This window comes from Pangasianodon hypophthalmus, chromosome 5, assembly GCF_027358585.1.
Source record: "Pangasianodon hypophthalmus isolate fPanHyp1 chromosome 5, fPanHyp1.pri, whole genome shotgun sequence".
NCBI lineage: Eukaryota > Metazoa > Chordata > Actinopteri > Siluriformes > Pangasiidae > Pangasianodon > Pangasianodon hypophthalmus.
The window spans coordinates 16,289,510-16,303,045 of record NC_069714.1 but is presented as its reverse complement, the minus strand read 5'-3'; positions in this window follow the sequence as shown (position 1 = coordinate 16,303,045).

The window sequence follows — 13,536 nt, the reverse complement described above, 5'->3', positions numbered from 1 at the left end:
CATAAAATCATAAAAACAGGCTGAGGTATTACCTTTTAGAAGAATGGTATTCATCCCTCCAGTACAGCTCTAGAGACATGTGCCAAGGCACACTTAAGCTGTTCTGGAAGCTTGTAGTGGCCCAACACCTTACTAAAACCCCTTCTGTTGGTTTTTCATTTTTAGCCATCTGTAGATTGTTGTTTCACAATGTAATGACAGATGTATCTTGGATGGCTCAGATAATCAGACCTTTACACAGCATGTGCAAGTTTATTAGGTTTACCTACCTTGAACATTTACTCACCAGACATTTTATTGAGTAGACCTACCAATTCACTAGGTGCACTTGAGTACTATTTGGACAGGATAAGATTTCTGGACTTATGTCTAATAAGTAATGTTGCCAGGGAATGTCTGTAGTAATTATGATTGTTAGCATGAGATAAGCAATCTCTGTATAAATGAGATGTGAATCTATTCACAAAGTATGCACAATTGTCACATCAAAGGTTCTATGTACACCTTATATCTTTAATGTAAATTTATTATTTTGACCTGTATTATAATCGCTTGTTGTAGGGCTTGTGTCAGCACAAATTGTGCTGATCAGTATTAGGTTACATGCCCATAACAACATGTATGTAGGCTGCACCTGTGCTAGGAGCTTAATAACTTGCCTAAAGTGCCCAGAAGCATTGCATCTAGGACAACTCCTTTTAAAGGTTGTCTATATTTTATTATTCTGAGTTTTAAACTCAGCCAATACTATTATATAGTTTGGTTTCAGCAGGAGACAATAGAAAAGAGAACTTCCTAAAGGGTCTTTATATTAAAGAAAAAGTGCAAAACCTCTTTTCCCACAGTATATAACAGAATCCTTACCAACATATCACTTCACTTCACATGGGATATACAGTGATTTGGGGTTATTTCAACAGGTCATTTTTAGTAGGTAAAAAACAATGTAATCTTTCCAGACACTGGAATGTGCAGTCCGTAACAGATACTGGCATGACAGATTTGCACAGGACTAAAATCCCAGAGATACGCCATTAATGCACCAGTAAATAACACTGCAGTGCTGCTGGCATTTTTTAAGGCTGACAAAATGTGCATAGCAGCAGATAAGCTATGGTCAGTCATTGAATACCAGCAAATTGCATATACTATACAGTATATAATAAAACATAATATACCCCCTGTACAATGAACATTGCTGTCAAAAATCACATCAAGTCTGACAACCTAATAGACATACAAAACAGAGATATGTTGAAATCTGCCTAAGGCCTTCTTAGCAGAGAGTACTAGGGTCCCTGGTTCCAGAAAGCTATGTACACTATATGGCCAAATGTTTGTAGACACCTGACAGTCACACCCATACGTGGGTCTTCCCCAAACATAAGGCCTAGCCCAAACATGTTCCAGCATGACCAAGCACCTGTTCACAAAACGAGGTCCATGAAGTGTGCCAAGGTTGAAGTGGAAGAACTCAAGTGGCCTGCACAGAACCCTGACCTTAACCACACTGAGCACGTTTGAGATGAACTGGAATGCCGATTGCACCCTAGACCTCCTCGCACAACAACAATACCTAACCTCACTAATTCTCTTGTGGTAGAATGGGCAAATCCTCACAGCCATGCTCTAAAATCTAGTGGAAAGCCTTCTCAGAAGAGTGGAGGTTTTTATAACAGCAAAGGGGGACTAAATCTGGAATGGGATGTTTTTCCAAAAGCACATATGGGTGTGATGGTCAGGTGTCCACAAACTTTTGGCCATATAGCGTATGTGGCATCAATCTTCACTCATTCCAAACAGACATGCTGTAGTATGACAGGGCAGATAGCTACAACACATAACTGTCTACTATAACTAACAGGAAGGGGTGGGGCAAACAGCTACCTTGCAATAAGGATTTCTGTCTTTAGATAGCCTGGAGTAAATACAGCTTATGATAAATTTACATTATAATCAGTGTCCTATAAACTTTTAGATTTGGGTTATGATTAATTGTATGATAATAAAATTGCTGCAGAGATTCTTGGAAAGAATGGGGGGGGAAGCTAAGCTCCGTACGCAGTGAGCTGCAGCCAACAGAGCCATCATTATGGCAAGCTGAGCCCTATCCAAGAGGTCAGGGTAATGAGGCTGGAATTGAGCCGGCTTCCTGTCCTTTCACTATTCAATGAAAAACAAGGGATTTTATTAAGAGAAAACATCATTCCTTGCCATACTCTAGGGCCCCTCCCTTTGTCACGCAACTGCCATGCTGAGATACAGCCCAATGTTGGCCAGACTGGTGCTCATATATGGTACCCACATGCGCACTTTCACTCTCTCTTTCATTCTCTGTCTTGTTCTCTCTGTCTGTCTCATAAACACATACTTTACAAAGCAAGAAGAGGACATGCTCAAGATTTCACAATGCACACAAGATTATTAAACACTATTAATGCCAACACATAGACCTTCCACATGTGGCAGAGACAAACACAACCAGCCCTTACACTGTATTTCTACCTTTATAGGCTATTTGAAAGGAAGAAACTCATTGTAGTTAAATGACTTGAATGTGATATAAAATGCACAATTCTATGTTCACATACACCCATTCAGTCTGGCAAACATGCACCCCCAGCTGTTGAAATACCATGCTAATGCCAGCTTGCTATTAAGTCCAGTGTTTGATCTTTTAGTTTGTGCAGCTGTAACATGAATCTGAACATATTTACTTTGTTTATGCCTTCCTCACACGCATTCACATATGGGGAATTGATGGGACAGAGAATTACATCAAAGGCACTGCACAATCCAATCCTTACTTTCTGCCAAAAACCCACTTCTGCAACATGTCAAATAACCAGAAATAGGCAACTTTCACTATCTGGACATTTCTTCAAACCTGAGCTAAACTACATTCAAAGCAATGCTGCATTTGAATACGTTAGCTTGACCACACATTGCTTTGTAATCTGATCTTAAAGTCTTCAAAATCACAAAAGATCAACAGGAAATTTTCTGAAAGGTCAACAGGTGAAACAGTCAATTGAAAGTTGTATAAAGAATGCTAGGCATGCACACAGAATACTTATCTCATTTCATGCTGTTTACTGATCTTCAGGGCACCCACCTTGAATGCTTTTCTTCTAAAACAAGAGTGAGTACATTTCAGTCACTCATTCTGCAGTCCTCCACTTTTCAAAGGGTTCAATTATAAATAAACATGTAAGCTCTGTTAAACCTTAGGCCATTCTTAGGAGGTTTTGGAATACATTTAAGGCCACTTCATCAAATTTATCACCAGCAGCAATGGGAACAACCTTAACAAAAGGAATTAAGCATTGTAGCCCATATGGGCATTGGCTTATAAGAGAGAGTGTCTGGTTCTGCATGGGTGACTTTTTATTTGCAGAAAGGATTGTAAGGCAATAAATGGAGAGATCTTCACAGTTATAAAGCTATGATCTAGCAAGAATTGGAGGCAAGGGGGGCAGCTTTACTGCCCAATAATAAATATCACTGTGGGGGATGCAAAACAAGAGCCTATTCTTGTTGCTTCTACCAAGATATCAATTCAGACTTTTTGCCAAAGGATATAAAAAGCACAGGCCTACAACATTAACCAGCAAAGAACAGAATACTCCCTATACTCAAAAGTGTGTTAATCTGAAACTGTTCAATAAAGCGTAACGCCCATCTGTGACACATCCTCGAACTCTGTTTAGATAAACCATGTGTTGTTACTCCTACACAGACATTCTAGCACATAAACTGCAAAAGTTTTTATTGCATTATCAGAAATGACTTGTTTCTATGTAGGAGTAGAGACCAGTAGGAAAGTGATGAAGAAGGAAGCAGATGTGCAGGAGTGAAGAGAGCTTCTGGGAGGAGAGACAGAAGAGCTCAGCAGTACCTGCCCTCCTGTCTGCTAGTGTGGCCCTGAGAACTTTGCTAATCGGCCCAGTTCTCTCCAAACACAGTGCTGGCCCTGAGCCTGCTCCACATTCCACAACTTCCAGACAGCTCTGACTTTATTTTGAGGCAAAAACGGCACTGGCTTTCTCACATGACATTCCCAAAAAAGGCACTGTGGCCCTAGCCTTCCCTGATTGGTCTATATGACTCAACCTTTGAGGAATTAAAACAATATGAGGTATAGCAAACCCAGTGGTGGAAGGTGATCCAAGTCTTCAGAAAAGAGGATCTGTGAAGAGAATGAAGACAACAGAAATGCACAGAGCTTAAACATGCCTGAGAACTGCGCACAGCAGCTGAATAAGACGTCATTTGGCTAAACAGTGTCAAAACACTGGAACCACACAAAATAGCTATTTGCTACTCTTAATTCAAAGCATTTAAACCTACACAGTGTCTTTTTCAGGAATGAAAACATCAATAACTCAGCATAGCCTGGAAAAATTCTCAATTTATCCAAGCACGGTTTGAACAAGTTAAACATTCATAAAACTGGTCTTGCTCCACTGAAACAAATCGTTCATTCTTCATTTCCACAGACACCACTGGGAAAACAATGAAATTTGATCATGTCCAGTTATTCTGAGCCTAAGACATACCAAAAGGAGTCCAACCTCATAGCTATTGTCTTAATTAGTAAATACAGAGTACCCAAGGAACATACAACCTCTTGACCATTTTCACCACAAGACAAACACTTGATGTTCAGCTAATTTTTATAATAGCAGCTATAAAATACTTGGAAAATTAACATTACGTTCATAAAAACTCCACTGCAGCTTTATCATAAAAGAAATAACATATATTTGACTAATCTTATTAGTCACTGTAATGGTCTCAAGTGAAATACTGTTTAATTAAATCTGTGGTTAAAATAAATCAAAATTGTTTTAAAATGCAAAGGGTTTTGACCAAAAGGCTACCTTGGAGATTAAAATTACATTTTCTAAATGTGACAGAAGCCTTATGTGTAGAGGCAGTGCATTAAAATATTCATACTCCAATTAAACACAGTAAAATGAAAATGAATGTCATAAATATCACCAGACATCATTATAAAATGGTCTATCTACACAAAAAAAAAATTCTTTAATATTTCAGAAGTGTGTGAGATAAAGCGAGAGCAAGAGAACACAATGTGCAGATGTATGTGAGGACATGAAGACTCTCAAAAACTTGTCTGTTATTTTAGTAATGTTTATAAGGTTAATACATTAACAGTTCAGCTCAAACTATGGATATAAACTGCAAAGGCAGATCCAGTGTGCAGACAGACAGTACAGTGAAGCAGTGCGCCTCATCTTCTGTCTGAATTGTTTAATTGCCCTGAGCACATATGACCCACCATGCCTCTTTAAGTTTCTTATTTGCATACAAAACAAATCTCTGGGGAGATGCAAATGAATGCCAATTGAGAGCCCAATCATATTCAAAGAATTTAAGCATTTTAAGCATCTTCTTTTTAATTGAACCACTGCCTGTCCCTGCCAATACAGTGCTGAATCACAAGGCAGCAGATAATTGGATCAGCAGTCTTAACATGTTAAGATGTTTGTAATTCAAAGATTTGATTGCTTTTACTGTTACATCCTTAGGCTATATATGGGTGAGCTGTCAGAAGCCATGAAACAAATGAGATATAATAATTCAGTAAACACAGCGCTGCTGCCTCACAAAACACAATCAATTATGACTGAATTTAATTAAACTACATAAACTACTGCCATATCAACTACATACTGGTGTCTGGCCAAATATAGCAGTTTTACTACTTAGCAGCTAAAAATATATACAAATAAAAATGTTTAAGCTATGTTGAAGCTACTTTATTAGACATGTGCATCAAAAGATGAGTGTACAGCTCTTACATTTTTAAAGTGGTTTTAAAACTCTGAACAAACAGTATTGAACAGGTATCTGAATACATGTCATACACACTCTATACTTTCACATGAAACACTAATATAAATCAATCCCATTTGAATACCAGTCTTTCTATCATTTTGTGTTGATCAAATTGAAAATACAAATGCTTGATCTCAAAATTTATAATAATATTCAGTTCAGTTGTCCTTGTGAGGGAAACATTTTAGAAGCTAAGAAACCTTAATTATTAAAATAATCCTTAAAGAACCCCTAAAGTACAGAATGTAGTGATACAGTGTATATGTGTGCAACCATGGTGTTGCTCTAATCTTCTTGGCACTATTTGACTAAAGACTGATCTTAATAGGTTGCTAGGAGCAGTCAGCTATACCATCTAATAAGAAAAGCCAAATTCCTATAGATGACTTTTTTTTCCAAAACCACAGGGCCTATTTAACATTCTTATATCCTGGGGGATAATGAAATTGGTTGCAAATGGCTTAATGTGGACTACCTACTAATTAGACAAAAACTGACAACATCTATCATTTGTCGAAGCTTAGAAACCCCAAAGCAAAATTTCCCACATTAAACTGGATTACATTTTCTGCTGCATTGAAACTGTTGCACAAATCAGACACAGTGCTGCAGCACAGCCTACTGGAATCAAACGTACACAATATTTTACTGACTTTTAAATTTAAAAAATACATTAGGCCTAGATAAGGGAGACTGAAGGGTAGTGAAAGCAACTAAAGAAAAATATGTAATCAATGACTTATACAAGGCCAGGTAAAAGTATATTTGTGTATTTTAGTGTGCAGCACCAGTATGGAAATAAATTCCCACATGAATGGACAGACCAGAATGAAAAGGGCCTACAGAAATATGTGACAGAATGTATGCCTGGAGGTTTGCAATTCAATAATTTGCACATTTCTGGTTTTGTGCCTGGTTGAAGAGTGCCATCTACTGAATATAAGAAAAATATACGGTTTCAGTGTAGCCAAGTATTGCTAGAACTGGAATTTTATGTAGCGAACACAGACAAGCGGAGTGACACAAACAGTGAAATGTACCAGTGCTGTCATATTCATTTGTCCAATCAATTCAGTTGACTGGAACTAACTGTTGTATAGCTAATACCTTTTATATAAGATCTTGCCAACATTGCAAGGCTGTTATTAAAGTTGCTCCTTTGTCAATGTTAGGACAATATTGCACTAATGTTGGCAAGATTATGTATAACATATCAATCAATACCAGTTGTGTTTCTTGGGTATTGTTCAGCAGAGGGATTGAATATACTATGAAAATATAAGCCTGACCCAAACACAGACACATTAATAAATATATTACTTCAGTGACATTTTGTGAAATTTTGTCCTACAGAGATGTAAATACAAAGACACACACAGGGTCTTTCTGTCTCAGTTTTGACCAAGCTGGTCCGCCAGTTTAATCATGTTTTTATTAGCTTCACTAATCTGCTTCATCTGATATCCTTGGTTATCATAAGTGTGTGAATCTGTGTCCGGGGTGAATTCTCCTATCTCGTGCCCAGTGTTTCATGGATAGGCTCCAGATCTCCCTCAATCTTGACCAAGATAAAGTGGTTATGAATTATGAATGAATTACACATCATCATCAGTTTTATGCACCAATTACCCCACAGAATTCTCATGATTTTTAGTTGGGATACATATATAGCCAGAACTAATAGACTTGAATGTAATGACTTTCACCATTTAAATGCTGAATTATGAATGCTTCATATTGGTGACATATTGGATGTCTGGGTGGATTGCTGAATACCTATTACAATGTTAGACAGTCCATGCCTGAAATCTGGCCACCAGATTAACCATGCTCTTATCAGCTTCCACTGCATCGGCTAATCTTCATCAGGCTGAAGCTAGTTCGACCACTTAAGCCAGGCTTAAGTACACCAGCTTCTACACAAGCTCAGGATCCAGTCTGGCCTAACATGGGTTTTCCAGCAGGGTGCTGCTGTTTCTAACCACATGAAGAACTCTCATTAACCACGTTGCTGCTGTAATGAAACTCAGGGAGAAGAATCTTCAAATAGGATGTAGCTTTTGATAATGTTTTTCACTGAATCTTTTAGTTTCAGACTAAACATTCTCTACCAGCTTCCAAACTATCAAAAGTGCATTTTTTTCATGAGTAAAAGATTGTTTGAGATGTTGCTCTGTAATCATTTTTTGTTGGAAGTTATAACTAGCTAGCAGTTTTTCCACACGAGGGCGCTCTTGTTCAAGGACTGACTGCTAGCAGTCTAGCTTATCTACTGTAAAACACCCACTGAACTACATTAGCCATGTCTTTGCATAGTTTGCTGCTGAATTCCGGAGTTCATGTTTAAACGTGTGTAATGGCGTGCTAAAGTTGTTACCGTCTTGTTTATAACATTATGCCTTTGACGTTATGCAAATTAAGTTGGTATATAAGAGAGCGAAGACCTGGCAACCATGAACTCCGTGTTGACGTCATCACCGCGCGACGTTTTTCGGCGTGTTATACGCGTTCCTTTTCCTTTTTTGCTCGAGGCGCATGAAGTGTGCACGTGCCAGCGCAAGGTTATAAGCATGCTAATCATGAATCTAATGGAAAAATAAGCAGAAACACAGCAGGTATGTATAACCGCCGTCGTCTTGGATTCTGATGATTTAGCCAGCTAGCAAGCCTTCGTCCTAGAAACTAAAATACATCATAAACAACATCTGCATGACCCAGAATGGTGTATACAGACGATCACGTGCAATGATGACTCCTCTTTACTGAGGTTATAACCAGTGAAACGTTAAAGCATGTATTACCTGAGCACGTGTCAGGTGATGCCCAGCTATTAGCTCAGAAACAAAAGGGCTCCTAGTCACTTTGATGTTCTTTTACAGATCCACCATGATTTCATGTTTCTGCTCAGCAACTGATCACCGTCCCGGATAGTATGGACACCGGGAGACGTGTAGGTATGTAGATGACTAACAATATGAAAAGTATCATGCGTATTTAAATTAATTCCAAACTGTAAAAACGACAGCCGTGTTGTGCATATATGTGTGTGTGTGTGTGTGTGTGTGTGTGTATATATATATGTATATATGTGTGTGTGTGTGTATATATATATATATATATATATATATATATATATATATATATATATATATATATATATATATATATGTATATGTATATAATTACAGTACATCATATACACTCACTGAGCACTTTATTAGGAACACTATACTAATATTGGGTAGGGCCTCCCTTTGCTCTCAAAACAGCCTCAATTCTTCATGGCATGGATTCCACAAGATGTTGGAAACAGTCCTTTGAGATTCAGTTTAATGTTGACATGATTGCATCACACAATTCCTGCAGATTTTTAGGTGCACATCCCAAAGATGTTCTATTGGATTCAGATCCCGTGACTGAGAAGGCCACTGAAGAACACTGTTCATGTTCATGAAACCGGTTTGAGACGACTTTTGCTTTGTGACATGGTGTATTATCATGCTGGAAGTAGCCATTAGAAGATGGGTAAATTGTGGCTATGAAGGGATGCACATGGTCAGCAACAATACTCAAATATGCATGATACATGATTTTATGCATTTCGCTGCTGCCACAGGATTGGCTGATTAGATAATAGCATGAATGAGTAGATGTATAGTTGTTCCTAATAAAGTGTTTGGTGAGTGTAATTTTGTTAAGCCTACCTTAAATATTTTTAACTGGTGTTTACACTGTGCTATGATGACTATTTTCTGCTGAGGTTATAACCAGTGAACCTAACAGCATGTATTACCTGAGCACATACATATTCTCTTCCTATGCAGTTTGGACAGTGATGGCTTTTGGTAACTTATTGCTGTTTTCCACAGGTGGACTGATCAGATGGCTGAAGGGAGCAGTACCTAGTCCTTTCTGAGGTATGTAATTCACATTCATTAACAATATTAGGGCTAATGTCAGATGCATATTCATGAATTCTCAGGTCATTTGTGAAAATAATGGAAATGGAGTCAAGATCATGGAGTTATGCAGGCATTATTTAATCATCTAAGAGGCTAATCAAAGCAATGCTGAGTATAAGATATGTGCAAGGATGACCCCAACCTGCTGAGGTTATAACCAATGAAAAATAGCATGTATTACCTGAGCACATATTTGTTCTTTGAGCAGAAAGAGCAGCATTTTTGTGAACCTCACTTTTAATGGGCTTGATTTTGTTTTTCTGTTTTGTAAGGTTTTGTGCTGATTTTGTCAAACTACAGCAAAGATAACCATACCAGTACAGAATCTTCTGTCATGTGGAGACTGAAAAAGTATGTATTTAACAGGGTCCTGAATATAGTTCATACCCCTTCTCTGCTTTCACATAACATACTAACATAAAAATAAAAAAAAATCCCAACTGAAAGCTGACTGTTGTTTTTGCTTGTATTTCACTTTTTTGCAGGTAAAGACTGGGATTGATGAGCACATCTCAGATGTTTGCATGATATATAGCTACAAGCTATATAATATATATACACTATATTACCAAAAGTATTCGGTCACCCATCCAAATGATCAGAATCAGGTGCCCTAATCACTTGGCCTGGCCACAGGTGTATAAAATCAAGCACTTAGGCATGCAGACTGTTTTTACAAACATTTGTGAAAGAATGGGCCGCTCTCAGGAGCTCAGTGAATTCCAGCGTGGAACTGTCATAGGATGCCACCTGTGCAACAAATCCAGTCGTGAAATTTCCTCACTCCTAAATATTCCACAGTCAACTGTCAGCTTTATCATAACAAAATGGAAGAGTTTGGGAACAACAGCAACTCAGCCACGAAGTGGTAGGCCACGTAAACTGACGGAGAGGGGTCAGCGGATGCTGAAGCACATAGTGCAAAGAGGTTGTCGACTTTCTTCACAGTCAATTGCTACAGAGCTCCAACCTTCATGTGACCTTCAGATTAGCCCAAGTACAGTACGCAGAGAGCTTCATGGAATGGGTTTCCATGGCCGAGCAGCTGCATCCAAGCCACACATCACCAAGTGCAATGCAGAGCGTTGGATGCAGTGGTGTAAAGCACGCCGCCACTGGACTCTAGAGCAGTGGAGACGCGTTCTCTGGAGTGATGAGTCACGCTTTTCCATCTGGCAATCTGATGGACGAGTCTGGGTTTGGAGGTTGCCAGGAGAACGGTACATTTCGGACTGCATTGTGCCGAGTGTGAAATTTGGTGGAGGAGGAATTATGGTGTGGGGTTGTTTTTCAGGAGTTGGGCTTGGCCCCTTAGTTCCAGTGAAAGGAACTTTGAATGCTTCAGGATACCAAAACATTTTGGACAATTCCATGCTCCCAACCTTGTGGGAACAGTTTGGAGCGGGCCCCTTCCTCTTCCAACATGACTGTGAACCAGTGCACAAAGCAAGGTCCATAAAGACATGGATGACAGAGTCTGGTGTGGATGAACTTGACTGGCCTGCACAGAGTCCTGACCTGAACCCGATAGAACACCTTTGGGATGAATTAGAGCGGAGACTGAGAGCCAGGCCTTCTCGACCAACATCAGTGTGTGACCTCACCAATGCGCTTTTGGAAGAATGGTCAAAAATTCCTATAAACACACTCCTCAACCTTGTGGACAGCCTTCCGAGAAGAGTTGAAGCTGTAATAGCTGCAAAAGGTGGACCGACATCATATTGAACCCTATGGGTTAGGAATGGGATGGCACTTAAGTTCATATGTGAGTCAAGGCAGGTGACCGAATACTTTTGGTAATATAGTGTGTGTGTGTGTGTGTTATATATATATATATATATATATATATAAAATGTGTGTGTGTGTATAATGTATGTATGGTGGTTTTTGTTGTGTTTTTTCATGTAAAACTTGAATAGCACTCTGGACACTGCTGTTGTGCCAAGTGAATGGATTATTGGTGGTAAATGAATTGTTCCCATCATTTAACATATAAAGTCTAATAAATGTTAAGTTGAACTAGTGGATCTGGTATATGGCTTTCTTCTTTTCATTTAAAAAAAATTTACAGACACACAAAACAGGAAAAAGCTCATTTGTATACTATCTATAGCGTGCACCCCAGAATCACTGGCAACTAAATCACAAAATTAAAGACTGTATAAAACAAGCATTACACAAAATAAATTTCCACTCAGACAATAGAAATGAAATTTTTTTTGTTCTAATAAAACATCACTCATTAGAACTTTTTTTTTTTTAAATAATAGCATTTTATTCTCAGTTATGCCCCATAATTGACACCCTTAAGGAATGCAAACATTTTGTTCATTTGCTCTCAGTTTCTAGCAACTGTTATTGCACTTACCATGTCCTTTTTCCCTAGGGTATAAATGTTGTTACATACCCATCCATTTTTCCCCATTACCATAGGACAAAACCAAAGGACTTTCAACACAAGAGAGATCTGACCATGAATATAACACATGTATGAAACAGTTGGAAACTTGCCAGGAACTGGACCCTTGACAACACTGACCACCCACATGGTGAGGAGGATGGTGAAGGAGAGAAATAGCCTAAAGATCACAGTAAAGACAATAAACCTTGAAACCTAAAAAAAACCCTGAAAATGTTACTTTCATAAAAAGCTGTTTGGAAGAACAAGAAAGAAGCCTTTCCTGAGAGCATCTCAAAATACAACACCTGAACTTCACCAAGCTTCATTGGAATTACATGAAACCAAATGTCGCATGAAACCAAAACTGAACTTTTTTTTGGTCATGCACACCAATAAATATGTATATTTATAGCCATAACATTAAAACCACTTGTCTAATATTATGTAGAGCCCACTCTGACCTGTTGAGACATGGACTCCACAAGACCTCTGAAGGTGTGCTGTGGTATCCAGCACCAAGACTTTAGCAGCAGATCCTTCAAGTCCTGTAAGTTGCGAGCTGGAGCCTCCATGGATCGAACATGTTTGTCCAGCACATCCCACAGATGCTCGATCGGATTGAGATCTGGGGAATTTGGAGACAAGTCAACACTGTCATGTGTTGATTTGTCTCCAAATTCCCCAGATCTCAATTTTTGCAGTGTGGCAGGGCGCATTATCCTGCTGAAAGAGGCCACTGCCATTAGGGAATACCACCTCCATACTATGAAGGGGTGTTCTTGATATGCAACAGTTTTTAAGTGGTACCTGTCAAAGTAACGTGTGAATGCCAGGACCAAAGGTTTCGCAACAGAACATTGCCCAGAGCATCAGACTGCATCCGCCGGCTTACCTTCTAGTTAGTGCATCCTCTGCAACACATACGTACCTAGACGTCCACATGATGTAAAAGAAAACGTGATTCATCAGACCAGGCCAACTTCTTCAATTAATCCATGGTCCAGTTCTGATGCTCATGTGCCCATTATAGGTGCTTTTGGTGGTGGACAGGGTTGAGCATGGGCACTCTGACCGGTCTGCAGCTACACAGCCCCATAGTCAGCAAGCTGCGATGCACTGTGTGTTCCGACAACTTTCTATCATAGCCAGCATTAACTTTTTCTTTAATTTGTGCTACAGTAGCTCTTCTGTGGGATCAGGCCAGACGGGCTAGACGTTGCTCTCCACGCACATTAATGAGCCGGTTCACCAGTTGTCCTTCCTTGGACCACTTTTGGTAGGTACTAACCACTGAATACTGGGAACACC